Below are 24,384 nucleotides of genomic sequence, written 5' to 3' on the forward strand. Positions count from 1 at the left end.
CCACCCTTACTCCATACACAGTCCATCTCATCAGGCACAAATTGGATATTTTATGTCATCTCCACAAAGAATTGATTTATCAGCTTAATACAAATGTCCATCTGTCTGTCAGTTCGTTGTACTCTGGTAGCTTGCGTGTTGCTGTGATGCTGAAAGCCATGCCACCGGTATTTCAAATACCAGCAGGGTCACCATCGTGGGCGGGTTTCAGTGGAGCTTCCAGACTAAGACAGGCCAGCAAGGAGAGCCTGGGGATCTACTTCCAAAAATCAGCCAACGAAACTCCTCTGGACCGAAATGTAACATTGCCTGATACAGTGCAGGGAGGTGAGACGCCTAGGTTGGAAGGCACGACACAACGGCCACACCAAGAGCCTGACTGGGCAGGCAACGTTTTGCTCTGTTGTACGTGGGGCTGTCATGAGCCGGAGGTGACTCGACAGCAGCTAACAACAATAAAAATGTGTTGAGCACCTACTGCGTGGCTGGCAACTGTGTCAGACGACAGGGTGTAAACGTGAGAATGGACAACAAGAAGCAAAAACCAGTCTACTCGTTTAAGTCCAGTGGGGAAGTTCACTGGCTGCCCGGGTGAGTGTTTGCTTGACATGTGCAGCAGCAAAATGTGCTCAATTAATGTGTCTGACTTCAGGTCTAAGTATTGTTCTAGGTGCTTTGAGGAGCCCAGGGGCCCCATCCTCAGAGAGCTCAGGATCTAACATTTGCATAGCATCACCATCTTTGGTGCCTACGATGTCTTCATCTTGCTCCATATCTACTCTTTTAGAAGGCTTCTATTGGAGGGTAAGGGAAGAGCTGCATGGCTCAGAGCACAAGAGGAGTAGGAAAAAAGAAGCAAGACATAGACAGAAGAATTGGTTTCTAAAGAGCATTAATCCCATGAAGAAGCGCCCTAACTGGCAACAGTTTCAACATCAGAATAGAATAAATTCTGAGCATACGTGGCACTAGAGTTGAGTCTTGGCCCTGGTCAAACCACCAGCTCTGAAGAGGTTTCGCTTTGTGTTGGGGCTGATGTGTGGTGGGGTTTCCACAGAACGTTTGAGGCTGTGGCACACAGAATACTGCAAATAATAAATAGGTGTTGTGAAAACACAAGCTACCAACTGGGAGAATATCTTTGGAAACCATATATGCAATAAAAATCTAAGAACCAAAATACATATAAAACTTCGACAATGTAACAACAAAAAGACAAATAACCCAATCATAAAATGGGCAAAGGGCTTAAATGGACATTTTGTCAAAGAGAACATTCAAATGGCCACCAAACACATAAAAAGATGCTCAATGACATTAGCCACCAGAGAGATGAAATCAAAACCAAAATGAGATACCATTTCACTCCCACTGGAATGGCTAAGATAAAATCTACCAAACAAAAACCAAAACACAGAAGATAACAAATGCTGGTAGGATATACAGAAATTGGAACCCTATCCATTGCTGGTGGGAATACAAAATAATACAACCATTGTGGAAAACAGTGTGGAGGTTCTTCAAAAACAACTAAAAATAGAATTACCATATGACCCAGAAATTCCACTCCTAGGTATATACCCAAAAGACTTGAAAACAGAAACTCAGATACTTGTACACCAATGTTCGTTGCAGCACTATTCACAATAGCCAAAAGGTGGAAACAACCTAAATGCCCATCAACAGATGAATGGACAAACAAAACATGGTACAAACGTACAATGGAATACTACTCAGCCAGTAAGAGAAGTGAAGTCTTGATACATGTTACAATATGGATGGAACTTGAAGACATCATGCTGAGTGAAATAAGTCAATCACAAAAGGCCAAATATTGTATGACCTCACTTATGTAAAAAGACAATGTATATAGTAAGTTTCTTAGTGGTTATGGGGGGAGAGGGTATTGCTTATGGAGTACTGGGTTTCAGTTTACAGTGATGGAAAAATCACATTGATTAAGGGTACGGTTGCACAGCCTGTTAATGTAATTGTCAGTAAGTTTATGCCTGTAAAAAGTTGAATTGGCAAAAGCTGTGTGATAGATATATTTACAACAATAACCAAAAAACAAAACAAAACAACAAAAAAACAGCTCCTGAGGCTGCTTATGTACAACCTAACACTTCATGGGGTTTGGTTCCTTGGTTAGGAGGTTTAGGGTCATGGTTTCATGGGACATCCCAGTTAAACGGTCTAATAATGTGTTTATTTTTCTTGAGCTGCTCTCAGAATTCTTTCTTTGTCTTTGGTTTTAGCAAGTATGATTATGATATGTCTTGGTGTTTTTCTTTTGGGGTCTATCCTATATGGGGTTCATTGAGCTTCTTGGATAGTCAGCTTTTCATCTTTCATGATATCAGGAAAGTTGTCTGTCAGCAAATCTTAAATGACCCTTTTTGTGTTTTCCATTTTCTCCCCGTGTTCTGGAACTCTGATCACATGTAAAGTTTTGCTTTTGATATATCCCACATTGTTCTCAGGGTTTCTTCATTTTCCTCATTCTTTTCTCTGATTTTTCTTCAAAGTGATATCCAATGATTTGTCTTCAATTTTGCTGATCCTGTCTTCCATTGTTTCAAATTGGCTCCCAAAATCTTCTATTGCATTGTCCATTTCTGAAATCTTGCTTATTTTTTGGATTTCTAACTGCTGTTTTTGTATGATTTCTAGTTGCTTATTTATTTTGACATTTTGTCCCTGAATTATTTTCCTGGTTTATTCCATTGTTTTGTCTGTCTTTTCCATGACTTTGTATTTTCCATGATTTTGTCTATTTTTTTTCTTTCTTTTTGTCTGCATTTTCCTTCATCTGTTGGAGAACCCAGACTGTTAGAGTTCTGAATTCTCTAGCGCCTTACCATCTGGTGTTTCATTTTGGTTGCTGGAGCCCTCCGCTCCTGTTTTTAATATGTTTTGATATTGTCTGCTGTCTCTGGGACATTCAGGAATGATTTTCTACATTTACTGATTGTAGATTTGATTGTTTTGTCCTGCTTTTTTGTTTTATTTGGTTATGTTTTGGCAGACAGGCTGGGTTTGTTTTGTTGCTTGCTCATCTGTGGGCACAATACTTCTCACCACCTTGTCCAGGTGGGCAGGGCCAGTCACTGACCTATGGTGCAGCAAGGCAAGCCCAGAGGGTGTGGAGGGGCTGGGATGGCTAGTTTGTGGCACAAACTGGGCAGGGCTGGGGGACAGTGCAAGGCGGGGCCTTAGGGACTGCATCAGTGCCGCCATTTGGGGGCATGGCACTTGGCCCATGGTGCAGATAGGCAGGAAGTAAAGGAGAGGACGTGATGTGCAGAGCTAAGTGGATGGGTGAAAGAAGAGAAACGAGAGAGAAAAAAAGGCAAGAAAAAAAAATGAGGTAAAAGAAAAAAGTATATAAAATGGCTGCTTGGTAGGATTCGGTGGGTAGGAGCAGGGCAGGCCCAGTGAGGTCTTTGCTAGTGGCTCTCTAGCCAAGCGGTGTGGCTCAGCCTGTTGAGAAGCAGTGTGGGTGGTGCATGGGGCTAAGTGGGTGAGAGAAAGGAAAGGAAAGAGGGGAAAGAAAGACAAGAAACCAACAATCAAACAAATTTAAAAAAGTAATTAAAAAATAAAAACAACACAAAAAAATGTGGTGGGGGTGCTGGCCATTGGGGGCAGGGCAGAATTAGAGCAGCGGCAAGGTGATGTCTCTCTGGCTGGGTGTCATGGCATGGCCTACCAGGACGGGGTGGAGGCAGCACAGGGCCTAGGTGAGAGGGAGAAGGAAAAGAAGAAGGGGGGAAGATAAACATAAAAAATATGGCACTGAGGGAACTAGCCTGTGAGGGTGGGCAGGCCCGAGGAGGCTGTGTGCCAAAGGCTTTCCAGTAAGCAGTACAGCACATCCCACCAAGAAGTTCAAGATGGTGCACGGCACTGGGTGGATGGGAGAAAGGAAAGGAAGGATGGGGGAGAGAGAGAAAAAACAATAACAAAGAGAAAGAAAAACAAACAAACAAACAATAAATAAAATGGTGTTGAGGGAGCCAGTTGTTGATGGCAGAGCAGACCTGGGGAGGCCACGTGCAGTGACTCTTCAACTGAGCTGTGTAGCATGACCCCTCCAGAAGGGGCAAGGACGGTACACAGGGCTGGGTGGGCAGGAGAAAAGAAAGGAAAGGAGAGAGATAGTAGAAACAGAAAAAAAGAAGAAAGGTGGTGGGGGAGGGGAGAAGAAAGCAAACAAACCAAAAATCACAGCCTGTCAAGAACAGGAGGGGATGGCACATTGGGCTAGGTGGGCAGGAGAAAGGAAGAAAGAAGGGAGAGAGAAAGAAGCAATAAAAAAGGCCAAAAAAAAAAAAAAAAAGTAATGTCAAAAAACAAACCAAGAAAGAAAGAACAAAGCAAACAGACCAAAAATTCATAGCCTGTCAAGAAGGGAAGGGGATGGCAAGCAGGGCTAGCTGGATAGGAGAAAGGAAGGGAAGGAAGGGAGAGAGAGAGAGAAGCAAAAAAAAAAAGCCAAAAAATTAAAAAACAAAGCCACACACACACAGAAGAATGAGGCAAATAAACCAAAAAATCACAGCCCATCAAGAAGGGGAGGTGATGGCATATGGGGTTAGCTGATAGCGACAAAGGAAAGGAAGCAAGGGGGAGAGAGAGAAGCAACCAAAAAACAGCCGAAAAAGCAATATCAAAAACCAAACAAACAAAAATACAAGCCAAAACAAACAAACAAAAAAAATGGTGCTGAAAGGGCCAACTAGTGTACCCCAGCAGCAGTGAGCTAGTGTCTCTCTGGCTGAGCAACCATGACCCGTTGGCAAGCAGCAGAGGCTGCGTAGAGGGGAGAAGGACGGGGTGGGAAAACATGTATCCCTGGTGGAGGGATGCCCTGTCTCCTGCTGGGAGCTCTGTGGAGTTGCCTTCCTGTACCACCTGTCTGAGTTCTTTGGTGGCTGTAGCACAAGATGGCGAATATAGCCACGTTAGCTGGTATGGGACCTCTGCTCCATAGCTGTCCTCATTCTCTGTTCTCTGTCAGTTTCTTATTCCATTCTGTGCTTGATTGAGTTCTTTATTCCTTCATTTGGTACTTTAGGGTTCCAGGATTGAAGTTTGTACCTGTTTTACTTAGCTTTTCGAGTTTTTGCTTTGGAGGGACAGTGTGGTACTTTTGTCTATAGTGCCATGTTGGCTCTGCCTCCTCTCCTAATAACATGTTTGGTGCTTCTGTTCTACCTCCTAGTTTGTTGTGTACTGCCTGAGGTCTTAAAGCTTGCAAGCAGCCACCAGGCACAACAGTTGGTCTTTATTCACCTACAGCAAGAGAGGAAGAAGGAGAGTCAGGAATAGGAAGAGATCATGGAATGTGTGATTAGTTGCCTCCATGAGCAACTACCTCCTTTACCATGAAACCAGAACTGGATGATGTCCAGCTACTATTACTGAACATTTTGAGGAGAGAAAAATCCTTATTCAAAGGGGGGAAAATGCCAAACAGAATTTCCAAGTCTCATGGAATCCAGTCTTTCTGGAGCCGCAGAGGCTGGATGAACTCCTGAAACTATTGCCCTAAAATAATCTTTAAATCTTAAACCAAAAATATTCCCTGAAGTCTTCTTAAAACCAAGCAATAGTTGAGCTTACTAGTAAAGGATGTCTGCCTTGGGCATTACGCTGTCTCAAGATCTATCTATACGGGATCAAATTGATGACAGCAACTTGAACGATTAGATAGGAAACTTAGTAAGTTTACGTTAATGAGGGAGGAACAACTAGAAAAGGAGGATGAGAACGGTTGCGTAACTCAAAGAACATAATCAGTGTCACTGAATCATATATGTAGAAACATGAATTTGTCTATTTTGCTGCGTATACTCTCAACAACAAAAATAAATAAAATACATTTTCTTTTTTAAAAAAGTAGGCATCAGCTGCTGGATTGACCAAAAGTACCAAACCCAGAGATTTAATAATCATTGGGAAAAACTGGGAGCTCTGGTAGCCCAGTGGTTAAGGTCCTTAGCTGCTAAATGAAAGATCGGCAGTTTGAAACTATCAGCAGCACTACGGAAGAAAGATGTGGCAATCTGTTTCCATAAAGATTTGCAGCCTTGGAAACCCCATGGGGCAGTTCTACTCTGTCCTGCATGGGTTTACGTGACCTGGCTCTTCCCTGTCTCTTCTATGTCATCTTCAGCCATTGTCTGCGTGTCTGTGTAAGCAAATTTATTTGGCCCTCATTTCAATGTGCCAAGTTTAATGAAGACGTTTAAAAATTGTCGGTTGGATATTGTTTTGCTTCTCTTCAATTCAAACTCATTCCTATAAGTAGTGTCTGGCTAACTCGTTTCGTCTTCTAGTGTATTTGTACCCTAGCATTCACCTATTGAAACACTTATTAATTCACCGTAAATCACTTTCCTTTTTATTTTTCTTTTTATACTACGGTTAGGGCGTTGTATTGATTTCTTTAAAGTTACACATGTAGATAAACCCAAAAACCCGTTGCCATCGAGTCGATTCCGACTCACAGCAACCCTATAGGACAGGGTAGAACTGCCCCATAGGGTTTCCAAGGAGCTCCTGGTGGATTCGAACTGCTGACCTTTTGGTTAGCAGCCAAGCCCCTAACCACTGTACCACCAGGGCTCCAAAACTGCGCTAGGTACTCCCCAAAACCCATTGCCTTCTAGCTGATTCCAACTCACGGTGACCCTGTAGAACAGAGTAGAAGTGCCCTACGGGGTTCCTGAGGCTGTCAACCTTTACAGACTCAGACTGGCACGTCTGTTTCCCGAGGAACAGCTGGTGGCGTTTAACCGCCAACCTTCTGGTTAGCCGCCGAGCTCTTAGCCACTGTCACCAGGGCTGCATATATGAGGTTATATCATATCTATGAATTTCATTTCAAAACAGGAAAGGGTCATTTCAAACATTTATTTTAAAAAGGGGGGCAGGGTCAGATGGCGCTGTGACTTACACCTGTAGAGCTTCTGGTTCGTTCCCCTGATGACTCAGCCTGGGAAATCTTAGAATCGTATTTATTCTTTCCGTCTGCAAAGTTCGTGATTGTTTCTTTTGTGGAAGATGGGATTGAATAATGAAAACAAAGTAGCCACTTTCTCTGTGAATTTCTTTTGAACTTGGAAGTACCTCGGAACTTAACACCTTGTATTTCTAGATGACACAAACTGGTGGAGAGGCTAGCATTTTGAAAAAGGCCATAGAAGCTCAAACTGACCTCGACAGACAGATAGGAAAATTATCAGAAAGAAAATGGAAACCAGTCAGGGGAGATGCAGCCATTACACTCCAGGAGAAGCCTCCGAAGACAAACATTGTCCCTCTTACCTTGCACAGGCCCTCTCAGGTGCCACAGGTTCTGCTCTGAAACACCATTGTCTTCAATTAAGTATTTATACTTTACATGTTGCATGCTGTCCACCTGTCAGTCTGTCCTACTGTAGTACCTTGCATGTTGCTGTGTTGCTGGAAGCTATGCCACCAGTATTTCAAATACTAGCAGAGTCACTCCTACTGGACAGGTTTCAGTGGAGCTTCCAGACTAATACAGACTAGGAAAAAAGGCCTGAGGATCTGCTTCAAAAAATTAGCCACTGAAAACCCTGTGGAGTACAACAGAGCACTGCCTGACTCACTTGGTTTGGAGATGTCATAAAGAGGGACCAGTCGCTGGAGAAGGACATCATGTTTGGTGAAGCAGAGGGCCAGCAAGGGTGAGGGAGGCCCTTGGTGAGATGGATTGGAACAATAGCTGCAAAGATGGGTTCAAACATGCTGCAGATTGGGAGGATGACACAGGACCAGGTAGTGCTTCATTCTGTTGTATATAAGGTTGCCAGGGTCATCATCAGCTTGAAGGCGGTTAACAACGTGTTTTCAAATGTGTCTGATAATTTCAAGTGTAAATCACTATTGATAAAACGGGAGGGACAGACTGGCTCCTGTGGAGATAGAGACAGATGTAGATGAGAGATAATTACTGCAATGGGCCCTAGCTCAAGCTCTGAGTTTCCTGGCGTTCAAGCCACAGGGTGATGATTCTAGAAGCTGGCACAGTTCTGGCAAGCACAGACAGGGATGGGGTAGAAAGCGTGAGCCCTTACTGGGTGATACTCAGGGTGAGATTCTACTGAGAATGGGGAAAACCCAGGTCGTGACCCAAGGAAGAAAAATAAATGAGCTGAAGTGAAAATAAACGGTCAAAGAAAAATCACATTATTATTGTTTGATGTAACCTTTTCTACATATTATCGTGGGAAGTGGACTCTAAACCTACAAGGCACATAAGAGCATCGGCCTCATTCCTCATTCTTGAGATGCCTCATCTGCCTCAGTTTACAATACTTGGAGGTAGAGAACATTGTTGTAGTTGTTGTTATGTGCTGTTAAGTCCATTCTGACTTATAGTGGCCACATGCGACAGAGGAGAACTGCCCCACAGGGTTTCCTCGGCTGTAATCTTTACAGGAGCAGATGGCCAGGTCTTTCTCTTACTGAACTGCTGGGTGGGTTCGAACCACTGATCTTTCAGTTTGCAGCAGAGCAATTTACTGTTGCACCACCAAGGCTCCTTAGACACATGGTAGTAGTTCTTAAACATTTTTATGTCATGGAGCTCTGTGAGGACCTGATGATGGCTTCGAATCCTTGTCCTCCAAAAATGTACACGTGCATCACAAACCTAATTTTCCATCCAATTTCAGGCTGAGAAGCCCTAGATTACATTCAACAACCACCATGTTTTATGTTCTAAAAAAGGGGTTGGCAAACTGTCTCTGTAGAGGTCTAGGTAGTAAATATTTTAGACTTTGCCAGCCAAGTACCTTAGCTTGCCAACCTCTGTTCTAAAAGAGAGCAGAAACTTTGCTTTCCTCCCTGAGGATTTTAAGTGACTGCGAGATAAACACGTTCTGTTATTGAATCACCAATATTTGCAGGAAAGAACTAACTTGGTCCCAGGTGGCTCCTGACGGTTTTGCAGCTGGAGTTTTATCCAAACACCAGAATGGACTGGATTCTCATCTTATGAAACCAGACAGAAAAGTCCCTGCAGAAACACGGAGTGAGAAAAGTTCAGAATAACAGAGTTAAATTTTCACGTTTTAATTCTGTCTTTTAATGGAATTTTCAGTAATCCAAACCCACTGCCGTGGAGTGATTCCAACTCATCACAACCCTATAGGACAGAGTAGAACTGCCCCATAGGGTTTCAAGGCAGTAATCTTTTTTTTTTTTTTAAATAAAACATTAATTTTTCCCATTTATTTTTTAAATTTTTTATTGTACTTTAGATGAAGGTTTATAGAAAAAACTAGTTTCTCATTAAACAGTCAATATACACATTGTTCTATAACATTGGTTAATAGCATCACGACAGGTCAACACTATCCCTTCTCAAACTTGAGTTCCCTATTACCGGCTTTCCTGTCCTTTCCTGCCTTCTGGTCCTTGCCCCTGGGCTGGTGAGCCCCTTTAGTCTTGTTTTGTTTTATGGGCATGTTCAATTTTGGCTGGAGGGTAAACCTCAGGAGTGACTTCATTACTAAGTATGGTCCAGGGGCCATACTCTAGGGGTTTCTTCAGTCTGTGTCAGGCCAGCAAGTCTGGTCTTTCTTTTTGAGTTAGAATTTTTTTCTACATTTTTCTCCAGCTCTGTCCAGGACCCTCTATTGTGATCCCTGTCAGAGCAGTCAGTGGTGGTAGCCAGGCACCATCTCGTTGTACTGGACTCAGCCTGGTGGAGGCTGTGGTAGATGTGGTCCATTAGTCCTTTGGACTAACCTTTCCCTTGCAACTTTGGTTTTCTTCATTCTTGCTCCCATATGGGTGAGACCAGTGGAGTATTCTAGATGGCCGCTCACAGGCTTTTAAGACCCCAGATGCTAGTCACCAAAGTAGAATGTAGAACATTTTCTTTATAAACTATGTTATGCCGGTTGAGCTAGATGTTCCCCGAGACCATGGTCCCCACAGCCCTCAGCCCAGTAATTCAGTCCCTCAGGGAGTTTGGATGAGTCTATGGAGCTTCTATGACCTTGACAAGGCTGTAATCTTTACGGAAGCAGACTGCCACATCTTTCTCCCATGGAGCAGCTTGTGGATTTGAACTGCTGACCTTTTGGTTAGCAGCTGAGTGTTTAACCACTGAGCCACCAGGGCTCCTTGACTTCTCAGTGTTGGCCGCCAAATGTATACACTAAGCTAGGTAGTCTTGACCTTGAATTTGTGGTGATAATAAGCGAAAAAGAGCCCTGAAACAACGTACATTCCAAGATACTGTATCATCAAGCCCATGACTTGTTATATTGTCAAGTTAGCCCCCAACCTATGGTGAGTCTAAGCACAGTGAAATTGGACCTCTGTGATCCCATAGGGTTTTCACTGGCCAGGCCTTTCTTCCTAGTCCATCTTAGTCTTGAAGCTCCACTGAACCCTGTTCAGCATCACAGCAACACACAAGCCTCTGCAGACGGACAGGTGGTGGCTGTGCACAAGGTGCACTGGCCGGGAATCAAACCTGGGTCTCCCACATGGAAGGCGAGAATTCTACCACTGAAGTACCACTGCCCCCACAAGCTCATAATAGGGAAGCCAAAATTAAACAAGAAGGCAGATAAAGCCAGCTGAACAGGGAGATTTTAAAGAAAATTATTTGATTTTATGTTGTATTTGCTGTGCTACAAAGACACTATGCAGACCTATCTTCTTATGAAATATAGGAAGACTGATATCACTAAATTTTTTTTTTATCTCTGAAGCAGACATCTGTGGGTCAAATGCCAGGACAGGTGAGTTGGGAGGAGCCAGGTGAGCTGACAGGAGCCTGGAGGGGCAGCTTGTGAGGACAGAAGCTGGGAGGATGGTCCACAGGAGCCCGAAGCCTAAATGTGTTGGAGTAAATATAGGTGAGTCCTGGTGTCGGCAAATCTAATATAGAGGCAAGACCAGCAGTGAAGCTGTTCTAGGCCCAGTCAACCCCAGAAAGACAAGAGTCCGAGTATGGGATCCAGGCAGCGAGACAGCAGAGAGGGATCAGACGGACATGGACAAAACGGGGATCCAAGAGAGAAAACCAAGCAACCGAAACCCTGAGCCCTACATGGGTGGAAGGTGGGAGGGAGCAAAAGTGGTGAATGTGTTGAGCAGGGCCCAGAAGAAGCCTGTGGAGCTGAGGGCCACCAGTTTCTCCGGAGGTTCTGGTCTCTGCACATAAAGGTACAGAAAGCAGCTTCAGACTCTATCACGAGCAGTACACCAACCCAGCTGGTGTCAGGAGTGGAGTTCTTTGCAGCAGCAGTGGGCAGAGGGAGACAAGGGAGTGACTATAGCTAAGAGTGGGCAGTGTGCTCCTAAATCATTATTAAAAGGATAATAGAGAACAACATGTACAATTATTTGTATGGTTAGACCTGCTATAAGGTGACAATTATGGATTGAATTCTGTCTCCCTGCAATATGTGTGGAAACCCTGGTGGCATAGTGCTTAAGAGCTATGGCTTCAAACCAAAATGTCAGCTGTTCAAATCCACCAGGCAGTCTTTGGAAACTCTAGGGGGCAGTTCTACCCTGCCTATAGGGTCTCTATGAGTCAGAATTGACTTGACGGCAATGGGTTTTTTAGAAAATATGTATGGGCTCACACATAACAACAATTGTAAGGATGGTGCAGGACCAGGCAATGTTTTGTTCTGTTGTACATAGGGTCGTTATGAGTCGGAACTGACTTGACGGCACCTAACAACAACAACAAAATATACTGGCCCTTCCACCTGTAAATCCTGGCCCTTCTACCTGTAAATGGAGTCCCTGGGTGAAGTATCTGGCTAAGTGCTTGGCTACTAACCAAAGGGTTGGCAGTTTGAACCCACCCAGAGGAGCCTTGGGAGAAAGGCCTGGCAATGTGTTTCCAAAAGGTCACAGCCATGAAAACCCTATCAAAAAAAAACCCCATTGCTGTCAAGTCAATTCTGACTCATAGTGACCCTACAGGACAGAGTAGAACTGCCCCATAGAGCTTCCAAGGAGCGCCTGGCGGATTTGTACTGCTGACCCTTTGGTTAGCAGCCGTAGCACTTAGCCACTACACCACCAGGGTTTCATGAAAACCCTACGGAGCAGTTTCATTCTGAAACACATGGGGCCGCCAAGAGTCAGAATTGACTTGGTGGCAACAGGTTTGATTTTGGTTTTGGTATATCTGTAAATATGATCCTATTTGGAAACAGGGTTTTCTTTATGTTAATTGGGTATTACCCGAGTTGGGTGGGTTCTAAACCTAATGCCTTCAGAGTTATAAAGAGCAGAATGGACTCAAAGGCCCATATAAGGAGAAAAGGAAGACGGACGATGGAGACACATGCATCTACAAGGGTTGCTGGCAGCCACTAGAAGCTGACTTGAAGCACTTACTGATCCAAGATCAAAGACCACACCCTTCAGTATGGATTACACTTCAACATAAAGAAAACGAAAATTCTCAGAACTGAACCAATAAGCAACATCATGATAAACAGAGAGATTGACATTTTTAAGGATTTCATTTTACTTGGATCCACAATCAAAGCCCATGAAAGCAGCAGTCAAGAAATCAAACAATGTATTGCATTGAGTAAATCTGCTGCTAAAGATCTCTGTAAAATGTTGAAAAGCAAAGATGTCACTCCAAGGACTAAGATGCTCCTGACCCAAGCCAGGATATTTTCAATTGCCTCATCTGCATGTGAATGCTACACAACAAATAAGGAAGACAGAAGAAGAATTGATGCCTTCGAATTATGCTGCTGGTAAAGAATATTGAATATACCCTGGACTGCCAACAGAATGAACAAGTTTATCTTGGAAGAAGTACAGCCAGTCTGTTCCTTGGAAGCCAGGATGGTGAGACTACATCCCACATACTTTGGACATGTTATTAGGAGGGATCAGTCCCTGGAGATGGAGGTGGCTGCTTGGTGAAGTAGTAGGTCAGGGAAAAAGAGCAAGACCCGCAAAGAGATGGATTGACACAGTGGCTGCAACAATGGGCTCAAACATAGTAACGATTGTGTGGATGGCACAGGACCAGACAGTGTTTCGTTCTGTTGTACACAGGGCCACTATGAGTGGGAACCGACTCAATGGAACCTACCACCACCACAAGAGCTGAAGTAGATAAGGAAGGACCTCTCCTTAGGGCCACACCCTGAATTTGGACTTCTAGCCTCCTGAACTGTAAGAAAATAAATTTCTGTTCTTGTGGTATTCCTGTTACGGTAGCACTAGGTAACTAAGACAGTGGCGTATGCATGTCTTCCTAAAAATCACGGCGCCACACAAAATCACAGGATAAAAATCGCAGGGCTTGTACGAAAAATGGGATTGGAGGCACAACACTCAAAACCTTCATCAAATGCACATAAAAAATGTTTTCGCCATGGGAAGTGGTTAAGGAATACATAAATATTATAACAAATATGGCACATTTCACCCTGAGAAAGATCTGAAGTTTGCTTGTGGCAGTGGGTGTTGGAAGGTGCAGCCCGTGAGTTATCGTGAAGTGGTGGAAGGAGGGTTATCTGAAATCCCTGGGTGGAAGGTTCTAATCCCAGATGCGGATGGGTATGGCTCAGAACACACATGGAGAAAGGAGGTAGCTGGTAGATGTTTGAGGTGCAATCTGTGTACACTTATGTGGCTTGGTTTAGCTGGGCGCAGTCTTCTGTGTTTCCATATAGGAAATTGCATGCGAGCAAATGCGAAATTCATGTCCCCTTATTATATCAATGGAATTCCTGGGTGGTACAAATGGTTAACCCGTTCAGCTGCTAACTGAAAGGTTGGAGGTGCATGTCCACCCAGAGGTGCCTTGGAAGAAAGGCCTGGCAATGTGCTTCTGAAAAATCAGCCATCAAAAACCCTATGACACACAGTTCTATTCTGACACGCATGGCGTCTGCACGCATCAGAACCGACTCAACGGCAACTAGCGGTTTTTAGTATGTCAGTGTTTTCCCCTGATATGTATCAGTATTGTTCCCTAATGCACCAATCACGTGGGAACAAAACAGACATCAGGGCAGAACTGACTGTATCTAATCCAAGACCTACAGTTGAAATTCAGAGTAGAGAAGAAGCAGGTTCTACACACGATTCTACCCTGTGTCTCTGATCTCCACGTGAGAGGTGCAGATAGACCACGGTAGAGTCTGGATGACCCACAGGACGGGTTTGGTTCAGCCAAGGCAGCCAGTAGGGACTCAGGCCCCAAAGAGCTTGGTGACATGGGCAAATCATTTCACCTCTGCAGCCCCACATTTCAGTGAGCGACTGAACAAGATCGGTTCTCAGCCTGGCTACGAATTAGTATTACCTAGGCAGCCTGGAGAAGAACGCCCAGGCCTTCCACAGACCATTAAATTCAGATCTCCTCAGGGCGGGGCTTTATTTTTAACAACTATGTCAATTTTATTCACACTCACATTTGAGAATCACTGGTGCAAACCAAGGGTTCTCGAACTTGGCCACAAACTGGAATCACCTGGGGACTTCAAAAAAATATTGACGCCTGGATCCCATCCAGGACAGTCTGATTTGTTGGTCTTGCGTAGAGCTTAGGTATCAGAAGGTTTTTTTTTTTTTGGTAGCTATTTAATAGTTCTTTTCTTCTTTATAATTACTGTTATTATTCATGGAGCCCTGGTGGCACAGTGGTTAAACATTTGGCTGCTAACTGAAAAGTCAGCAGTTCAAACCCACCAGCAGCTCCTTGGAAATCCTATGGGGCCGTTCTACTCTAGCCTTAGGGTTGCTATGAGTTGGAATTGACTCGATGGCAATGAGTTTGGTGGTATGGTTTTTTTTTTTTTTAAATATAAAATACGCATAACATAAAATATTCCATTTTAGCCATTTTGAAGTGTACAATTCAGTGGCGTTAGTTCTATCTACCACGTTGTTCAACAATCAGCACTACGGTATTTGTTTCCAAAGGGCGTCAGGAGTTTGATCTCACGGTCCTGTGCCACAGCCCCGACTATAACCACCCAGGCTACAGTCCACCACACCGGAACCACCCACGGTATTAACAGCCACTGCTTCCTGAGGCTTCCAGAGGTTCAGATTCCAGAGGCCCGGTGCAGCCCGGACATTGCTTCTGATACCAGTGGTTCTCAGGCCATAAAGGACCCTCCAACTCAAAACCCAGTGACTGTCTCAGAGGAAGGAAGGCAGGCCAGAACATGCAGAGGGCTGTTACATATTGGGTTTTTAGGAGTCCTTTTTTTTCTGGGTAGTACAAGTGGTTAACAGAAAGGTTGGAGGCTCGAGTCCACTCAGAGGCACCATGGCGATCTGCTTCTGAAAACCAACCACTGAAAACCCTATAGAGCACAGCTCTACGCTGACACACTTGGGGTTGCCAGGAGTCAGCATCGACTTGATGGCAACTGGTTTGGTTTAACTTGTATGCAGGGCTTTAAGGGAGGCAGGCAGGAAAAGCACAATCAATGCAGGCCTCGACACTCCTGCCAAGCACTGTTAATTAAGATAATGAGACCAGAGGGAAAAGGGTCAATATCCCTTTCACGTGAGTTGAATTTATTTAGTTTGAATCCCGGCCATTAGCTGAGTAGGTTCCCTTTCTTAATTGCTTGGACAGCAGAGACGTTCACTTAAGCTTGGCTGACTTATGAGCCGTGGTGCCTCCAAGGCAAAGAGACAAGGCAAGGCCCTGCAGGGGCACCTCCACTCCTGGCCACCACGTTTAGCCTGCGAGTCCTCTGGCTGGGGCCAGGGCTGCTCCTGTGCTAAATTCATGCTTGCCTCTTCACGAATATTTCTAGTCATGGGCTCCTTGGCAGGACCCAGGATTCTGAGCTCAACGCCAGCTGGCTGCAAGGCTGGAGAGAGAGCTGTATCCCAGTAGATGGCAGGACCAAAGCTGCTGGAGCGCTGAGCACCGAGGGCTCCCTTTCTGGGGAAAACACTCCATTGACAAATGGGTGCTGGAGAGAGTTTCTCTGAAGTTCACAGAGCAATAAAAATCCTGGATTGATTCCAGACGTGGGTGTGGAATGTCGGTTGAGCCTAGGAGCCCTGGTGGTGCAAAAGTTAAGCACTCGAGTGATAACTGAAAGGTTGGTGGTTTGAACCCACTCAGTGGCTCCTCTCCAGAAAGACCCAGCAATCTGCTTCCATAAAGATTACAGCCAAGAAAACCCTATGGGGCAGTTCTACTCTGTCACATGGGGTCGCTATGAGTTGGCATCAGCTCAACAGCACCCAACAACAACGAAGGCTCAAAGGCAGTGGGCAAGGTGAGTTCCTCACAGGGGTCTCTCGGTGTATGTCTGGATGCATAGGATAGAATTCCATGGGAGCAAGTCACCAAATGGGGCCATGTTAAAGCCCCAAGCCTTACTAGAACCACAGTCCCTTCTGCCTGGGGAACCGTTTTACCTTTAACCTCAGAGTTTGCTTCCAGATACAATTCTAGCTTCCCTCGTAAAACACTATGAATTGAAGACTCTTCTGAAATTATTTCTTTTTCATTCAGCACCCTTTGTCCAGTGGTGACCCCTGCTGTTTGTCTGTCTTGGATGTAACTCTTCTGGGGCTGAGCTTCCACTATGCGTGGTGCTAGATGTTGATGAGTCCCTGCCTTCCAGGGGGTAGAGTCTCTAGAGACTCCAGAGCAGAGGTTCCCAAAGTAGTCCCTGGACAAGCAGCACCAGCATGACCTGGGTCTTGTCAGCAACGCAAACTCTTGGGCCCTACCCCAGGCCTGCTAGATCAGAAGCTCTGGAGTTGGGGCCCAGCAGTCCATTTTAACAAGCGCTCTGGGTGATTCTAATGTACACTCAAGTTCTCACATTTGAAACAAGGTTAGAAATATAACAATTAGAATACCTTAGAGTAGGCCACCTTCACCTATACTCTTATGCCCACACAGCTCTGAGCTTCCTGCCTTCACTTATCCTTCTAATCCTCTGTAGGTATTATTATTATCCCAATTTTACAGATGAGGAAATGAAGGACCCAAGAAGTTAAGTAACTTACTTAAGACCACATAGCTCTCACTACTGGATGTTACAGTCTAACACCTCTGGGCATGATGACACAAGTTCAGTATGGTGGCCCTGCTCCAGCCCAGCTCTCTGCCATTATTCTCTGATCTTGCAGTCACTTCCCCTCTATCACAAAAGGTGTTGACCCTGATGCCCAGCCTTCCTCTTCAACCTCTAGCCTGCCGTCATCCCAGATGATGTCATCCCCATCCCTGCAGAGGGTCAGCCTCTCAGCTTGTCATGGATTGAAATATGATGTCATCCCCATCCCTGCAGAGGGTTAGCCTCTCACCTTGTCACGGACTGAAAGATGATGTCATCCCCATCCCTGCAGAGATGATGTCATCCCCATCCCTGCAGAGGGTCAGCCTCTCAGCTTGTCATGGATTGAAATATGATGTCATCCCCATCCCTGCAGAGGGTTAGCCTCTCACCTTGTCACGGACTGAAAGATGATGTCATCCCCATCCCTGCAGAGATGATGTCATCCCCATCCCTGCAGAGGGTCAGCCTCTCAGCTTGTCACAGATCGAATTGTGTCCCTCAAAAATCTGTCAATCAATCTGGCTAGGCCATGATTCCCAGTATTGTGTGATTGTCCACCATTTTTAAAAAAAAACTTTTTATTGTGCTTTAAGTGAAAGTTTACAAATCAAGTCAATCTCTCATACAAAAATTTATATACACCTTGCTATATACTCCCAGTTGCTCTCCCCTTAATGAGACAGCACACTCCTTCTTTCGACGCAGTATTTCTGTGTCCATTCAGCCAGCTTCTTTTCCCCTCTGACTTCTCATCTCCCCTCCAGACAGGAGCTGCCCACATTATCTCATGTGTCTACTTGATCCAAGAAGGTCACTCCTCAGCAGTATCATTTTCTATTTATAGTCCAGTCCAATCCCTGTCTGAAGAGTTGGCTTTGGGAATGGTTCCTGTCTTGGGCTAGCAGATTGTCCACCATTTTGTCATCTAACATGATTTTCCTATGTGTTGTAAATCCTACTTCTATGATGTGAATGAGGTGGGCTAGGGAGCAGTTACATTAATGAGGCAGGACTCAATCTACAAGATTGGATTGTGTCTTGAGCCAATTTCTTTTAAGATATAAAAGAGAGAAGCAAGCAAAGAGACAGAGGGGCCTCATACCACCAAGAAAGCAGTGGCAGGAGCAGAGGGCATCCTTTGGACCCAGGGTTCCTGCACTTAGAAGCTCCTAGTCCAGGGGAAGATTGATGAGAAGGACCTTCCTCCAGAGCCAACAGAGAAAGCCTTCTCCTGGAGCTGACACCCTGAATTTGGACTTCTAGCCTACTAGACTGTGAGAGAATGAAGTGTTTGTTAAAGCCATCCACTTGTGGTATTGCTGTTACAGCAGCACTAGATGACTAAGATACAGCTCCTTGTCCTCTCCAACTTCCGTGTGATGGTCCACCGCACCTCCCCAGAGCTCCCCCTCTGAAATGCCGAGCTCTTCCCTCCTGCTCTCTCAGCACAACCTCCTTCCTTCCAGCTCTCAAGTCCCTGCTTCCACCACACCAACTCTCTGACCCTCGAACTTTATCTGCTCTTTACACCTTCATACAGCTCTCCACCATTCTAGATCCCATGGGCCTTCCCTTTAAACTCTCCTGTCAATACCTTCAGCTCTCCTACCTCCTTGTTCTTCTATCCCCTCTGCCAACACCAACTGCCTGCCTGCCTTCCACGTGCCTCCACCTGTTGCTGAGCTCCATCAGCAAAATCCCCACACTGCACATTAGTATTTGCACAGACGTGCAGGCCCCAGTTGCCGTGACTCAACACGACTTGGCAATCCTTTGACGGGTTCCAAGTCGGCTCCCTCTCAGGTGTGATTCCAAACCTTCCCCAGGCTACCCTCACCCCCATCCCACTCTGGCCCAGGCCCTCTCAGAAGCATTTGACCTTGCTTCCTATTTGGAGGAGAGAAAGAAGGTCCAGCTCCTGACCAGGAGGGTGCTGCTGCCCTCTGCTGGCCAGTCAGGTGGGCTCACTGTGTGGACAGCAATGCCCATCAGGAGTGCTCCAGGCCCCTCCTAGCTGTTCTGTGCCAGCATCCCTCAGTGGCCCCTGGGAGGTGGGCCCTGCAGGTCACACAAGTGTGATGAGGCCCCAGGCAGCTCACTCAGGCTAGAGCACAGAGGGGGGCTGAATCGTGCAAACTTGAGTGCCCCGTGCTCAGAAGATGCCCTGTGCTCAGAAGGCACAGGCCGGCACAGGCTACAATCTATTCCTGGAATGGCATTGGCACTTGAACCCTTGCATTTTTAGAGTTGGAAGTGCAAGCCAACCAAGGCTGTATCTGCCACCGTCATCTTGCCATCACTGCCTGGGGCTCCAGGGGATAACTTGCCATTCTCAGAACCTGGCCTCTATCCCTCCTTCTCTGCTTAGGCTGGCCCCGGGCTTAGAATTCTTACATAGTTGGCCCTCTGTATCCACGGGTGTGGCATCTGAGGATTCAACTGCAAATTGAAAATATTCAGGGGGAATAAAAGTTCCAAAAATCAAAACCTGAATTGGCCACGCACTGAGCACTGCCCTGAATACCTGTGAATGCAGCAATGTGTAGGCACACCCTGCTGTAGCCTCCCGTCATCTCACAGGTCCTCAGGCTCTCTCCAGCATGCAGAGTTTGAGCATTGTTCCTCTCACAGCTTGTCATTACTCCCCAAACAATACAGTGCTGTATAACAACTATTTGCATAGCATTTACATTGTATTAGGTAAGATAAGTAATCTAGAGATGATTTAAAGTACACAGGAGGGTGTGCGCAGGTTATATGCAAATACTACAAGATTTTATGTAAGAGACTTGAGCATGCTCAGATTTTGGTATCCAGGGGGGTCCAGGAACCAATCCCCCACTGATACCGAGGGACAACTGTACTTGACTGCTTATCCTATTCCAACTTACCCTTCAAAGGCTACCTCAGATGCCAGCTCTTCCCTGATAGAGTCCTCACATTTCCATAGGCGCGCTTTATCTCTTTCTTGATGTTTTGTTTACACTCCATTACAGCATTGCGACTAGACTGTAAAACTCCTGAAGGTAGGGACGTGGTTTTATTCCTGTGGTACCTTGCACAGTAGTCCCTGGGTGGTCCAAACTGTTAACGAGATGGGCTGCTAACTGAAAGGTTGGAGAAATCCGCAGCAATTGTTTTTAGTCTCCCACTGTACTTGGCACAATTTAAACAGGCAGCTGATAGTTTGAAGAAGATATATTTTCATCGGGGGCACTTACCTCCCAACCCTAACACAAGGGACTTCTAATAAGTCCCTCTGATTCCAGAGGCAGAGGACCTCCTGGCTGCTTAGACTTCAGTTCCTGAGGCTACAGGAACCTCGTGACAGTGGTGATGGGCAGTTATTTTTTCCATGAATCAGGAGAAAGGTCTTTTGTGTTCCTACGAGTGAATAGGAAAGCTAATTAAGGGGGAGAAACAGAAATCATTTTGCCATTAAATTCTTCTTTGTGGAAGAATTTAAAACTTTAATGTGCCCCTTACTAAGTGGAATGTTAATTGGAAAAGATCAAGACCACTTTGTAAATTGAAGGGTATAGAGCAACAGGGCTAAAGAGATCCTGAGAAATTCCTGGCCCAGCCTCTCATTCAGAAGGCAGATGTCTAAACCAGCCAGCGAGATGGGCAGCTTTCTCTCCCTTGTCACCCCAGGGAAGAGAACTCCACACTTTGCTCCGTTGCTCGGTCCTTTTTTCCCTATCACTGTGGTGGTAAGGAAATCCCTTTCCTGACATTTCTGCGGTCATATGGTTACCATGGACGCAAACACAAAATTGAAGACAATTCCACTGTCTCTCCTGTCCTGTGAACCAGAGAACCTGCAGACCCAAAGGCCTTCTGGGTTTCTGAAGACAAACAGAGCTAAGATGGCCATCGGAGTCTGATGTTTCTAAGCAGTATGATTAAGGGAATCATGGCTGTGCTGGGAGACGTTGTGTAACTATTGGGTCTTAGTCCCTGGGTAGTGCACTAGGCTACTAATCGAGAGGTCGGCGGCTGGAGTCCACCCAAAGGTTCCTCTGAAGAAAGGCCCAACAATCTGCTTCTGAAGAATCAGCCATTGAAAACCCTGGAGTTTTGCTCTGACACCCACGGGGTCACCATGAGTCAGAATTGACTCCATGGCAAATGGCTTTATTTACCCCACTGCTCACTACCCCCTGCCCACCTAGGCTGCCTCATTCTCCTGGGGATGGGGTATGACCAAGATGCTGCGTGATCACTTTTGACAGGGAGGACCGTATTATATTCACCTCAATTCTTATTAGTCCTGAAGGGTGAAGCATCAGATAGTATCTCAAAGGAGATTCATTTGAAGCTTCTGAGGAGGGGGAACTGGACAAACCACGTCGTTTTACTAGGAGCTAAAGAAAAAGGAGCACTTGGGTGCCATTTCTCTGGCTCCAGGACAGGCGTGTCTCCTGGAGACAGGCAGGGGGCACACAAAGGAGATGGAAAGGAGGAGCTGGCAAGGAGGAGCTGGCAGAATCGCCCCTGAGAGGCTGAAATGGGGGGTGTGGAGGCCACGAGTTGCTCTCAGTACTGCTCTGCTGGGAAGTTCCCATAGCTTGCTTATGTTTACAGTGCACACAGGGGCCCTGGGCAGGTCTGCCATTCCCAAAGCAGAGAGAGAGGTGATCACTACTGAATTTGAAAACTGAAGTGTCATGCCTTTAATTCCTGAGCTCTTACCTTCAAAGCAATTGCCCCAACATCCCCCCACACACAGCCTTTGAGGTTCTATATTTATTTTGCACTGTATACAATTTTCAGAGCCCTGGTGGTGACGTGGTTAAGATCTACGGCTGCTGACCAAAAGGTCAGCGGTTTGAATCCACCAGCAACTCCTTGGAAACCCTATGGGGCAGCTCTACCCTGTGCTATAGAATTGCTATGAGTCGGAATTGACTTCATGGCAATGGGTTTTTTGGTTTGGTATACAATTTAAAAAAAAAAAAATTTATTTTTTTATACAATTTTGATTTTTTTTTTGAAAGATCAAAGTGACAGCTAACTTTGTAGCTGAGTTCAAATTCTAGCTCTACAACTGAATAGATGTGTGACACTGAGCAAGTACTCTGTCTCTCTGAGCATCCGTTTAACCATCTATAAAACGGCAGTAACGGTTTCTGCCTCCCTCCTCCCCAGTAGCGTTAACAGCTGCTTTTCAAGCAAGGACACTCCAGTGCCCAACCAGAAAACCAAACCAAACCCACTGCCATTGAGTCGATTCCAACTCATAGCGACCCGAAAGAACAGAGTAGAACTGCCCCATAGAGTTTCCAAGGAGCGCCTGACAGATTCGAACTGCCAACCTTTTGGTTAGTAGCCGTAGCACTTAACCACTACGCCACCAGGGTTTCCCGCCCAACCCGAGAATCCCGTTATTCATGCCTAATCCTCTCATACTGGCTTGTTTACTTGCGCCCAAAACCCAAACCCACTGCCACCGAGTCTATTCCAACTCATAGCAACTCTACAGGAGAACCGCCCCACAGGCTTTCTAAGGATGTGATCTTTTTGGAAGCAGGCTGCCACATTTTTCTCCCACGGAGTGACTGGCGAGTTCAAATCATCTACCTTTCTGTTAGCAGCTAAGCGCTTTAACCACTGCACTACCAGGGCTCCTTGCGTAAGTGGTCAGACATCATTTATCCAGCGGCCCCTTACCAGAAATGTATTCTTTTTAGGAACCTTCATTGGGAAAGAGTGAGAGAAGGAAATGGAATTTCTCAATACATGGTGATGATGGGGTGTTTCTCTCTCTCTTTTTTTTTTCACTTGTGGAAAATTACACAAAAGTTTCTCCTGCTTTCTTTAATGTCTTCAGGTGGTGGTCCCAAACACCACGAAACAATGAAAGCAGCAGCATACCAGAGGCACTGATATCCTCAAGAAAGTACATAGAAAACCCAGATGGCGTAGGTACAGAATGGCTTCCCTTTTGTCTGCTCATTATAAACTCTTAAGCATAGTTTTAAACCTTACATGGAAATAAATCATTTTCTCAGAACTATTATTAAAAGCTAACAACTAGCAGGACATATTTGAAATCCTTGGGAAAAGGTAGCTCACCAAGCAACTGAATGTCCCAACCTGTGTCTGCTGGTCCCTGGGGGTACAAATGGTTAAGTGCCGGACCACTTACTAGCAGAAAGGTTGCCTGTTTCAACCCACCGGGAGGTACCTCAGAAGACAGGCCTGGCAATCTACCTTAGAAAGGTCACAGCCTTAAAAATGCTATAGAGTTGTTTCACTCTGCACACATGGGGTTGCCACAAGTCTGAATGGACTGGATGGCAACTGTTATGGTTAAGGTTGTGTGTCCAGGATTCTCAGTGGTTTGGCAGTTACATAATGATGTAGTATGGCAGTTATGTAATGTTGTAATTTGGCAGTTATGTAATGATGTAGTTATCCTCCGTGATGAGAGCTGATGTGATCAGCCAATCAGTTGTAATGCAAGTTTCCTCGGGGATGTGGCCTGTATCCAATATGTATATATGGTCGTTCTGGCAAAGCTCATTTGCCTGTTCAGGATGCTTATCATTGTCTGACCTCCGGTTCTTGGAACTGGAGCCAGTGGCTTGCCATAGTATCTTCTAATCTTGGGATTCGTCAGCTTCTGCAGCCTGTGAGCCAGCAGACTGCCATCTTACCTGCTGATCTTGGACTCATCAGTCTCCACAGCTTGTGAGCCACTGGTCTTCTGTCTCACCTGCCGACCTGCCAATCTTGGGTTCATCAGTCCCTGTAGCTACGTGTCAGGAAAGGCCTCCAGCCTGACATCTGACCATGGACTTCGGACTTGCCAGCTGCTACAACCATGTGAGTCATTTCCTTGAGATAAATCTCTCTCTATATATACATAAGTCTCTCTCTCTCTCTATATATATAAATCAAGTATATACATATATCTCTTTATATACATATATAAGTAACTCTATGTGTATATATATATATATAAGAGACATATGTGTCTGATTTATATATACACTTTTATATACCTACTTAAGTATATATTTATATATACACTTATATAGGTGTATATATAAATACACTGGTTTTGCTTCTCTAGAGAACCTAGCCTAAGACATCTGGTACTGAGAATGGTTCTAGGAAAACAAAATCAAAAGGATGCGTTTTCTAAATTAGTTCTCAAGTCTGACTAGTCTTAAAGGCACTGATGACTCTGCCTCCAGTAGTAAAGATGGTGCTGCTAATCCATAGCACGAGGGGTAATATTAATATGCAAAATACCACAATAGATCAAGTACTGGTGAGA

General features: G+C 45.2%; 1 protein-coding gene across 11 annotated transcripts in view; it reads right to left on the reverse strand.

Moving 5' to 3' along the window:
- Nucleotides 1-24,384, reverse strand: part of TLR5 (toll like receptor 5) — a 566,717-nt gene that overhangs the window by 522,162 nt on the left and 20,171 nt on the right. For 3 of the 11 annotated variants that reach the window (XR_007515232.1, XM_049868023.1, XM_049868022.1), the window contains 2 exons: nt 20,318-20,480; nt 8,958-9,055 (listed from right to left, as the gene is read on the reverse strand). The exons of 2 other annotated variants lie outside the window; for them this stretch is intronic. The gene's annotated coding sequence lies outside the window, so the exon portion shown is untranslated. Of the gene's footprint in view, nt 1-7,643; nt 7,950-8,957; nt 9,056-19,987; nt 20,481-24,384 lie in introns of all 11 variants that reach the window. 6 more of the 11 variants (XM_049868026.1, XM_049868025.1, XM_049868020.1 and 3 more) reach the window with 4 other exon arrangements.

This window comes from Elephas maximus, chromosome 24 (genome assembly GCF_024166365.1).
Source record: "Elephas maximus indicus isolate mEleMax1 chromosome 24, mEleMax1 primary haplotype, whole genome shotgun sequence".
NCBI lineage: Eukaryota > Metazoa > Chordata > Mammalia > Proboscidea > Elephantidae > Elephas > Elephas maximus.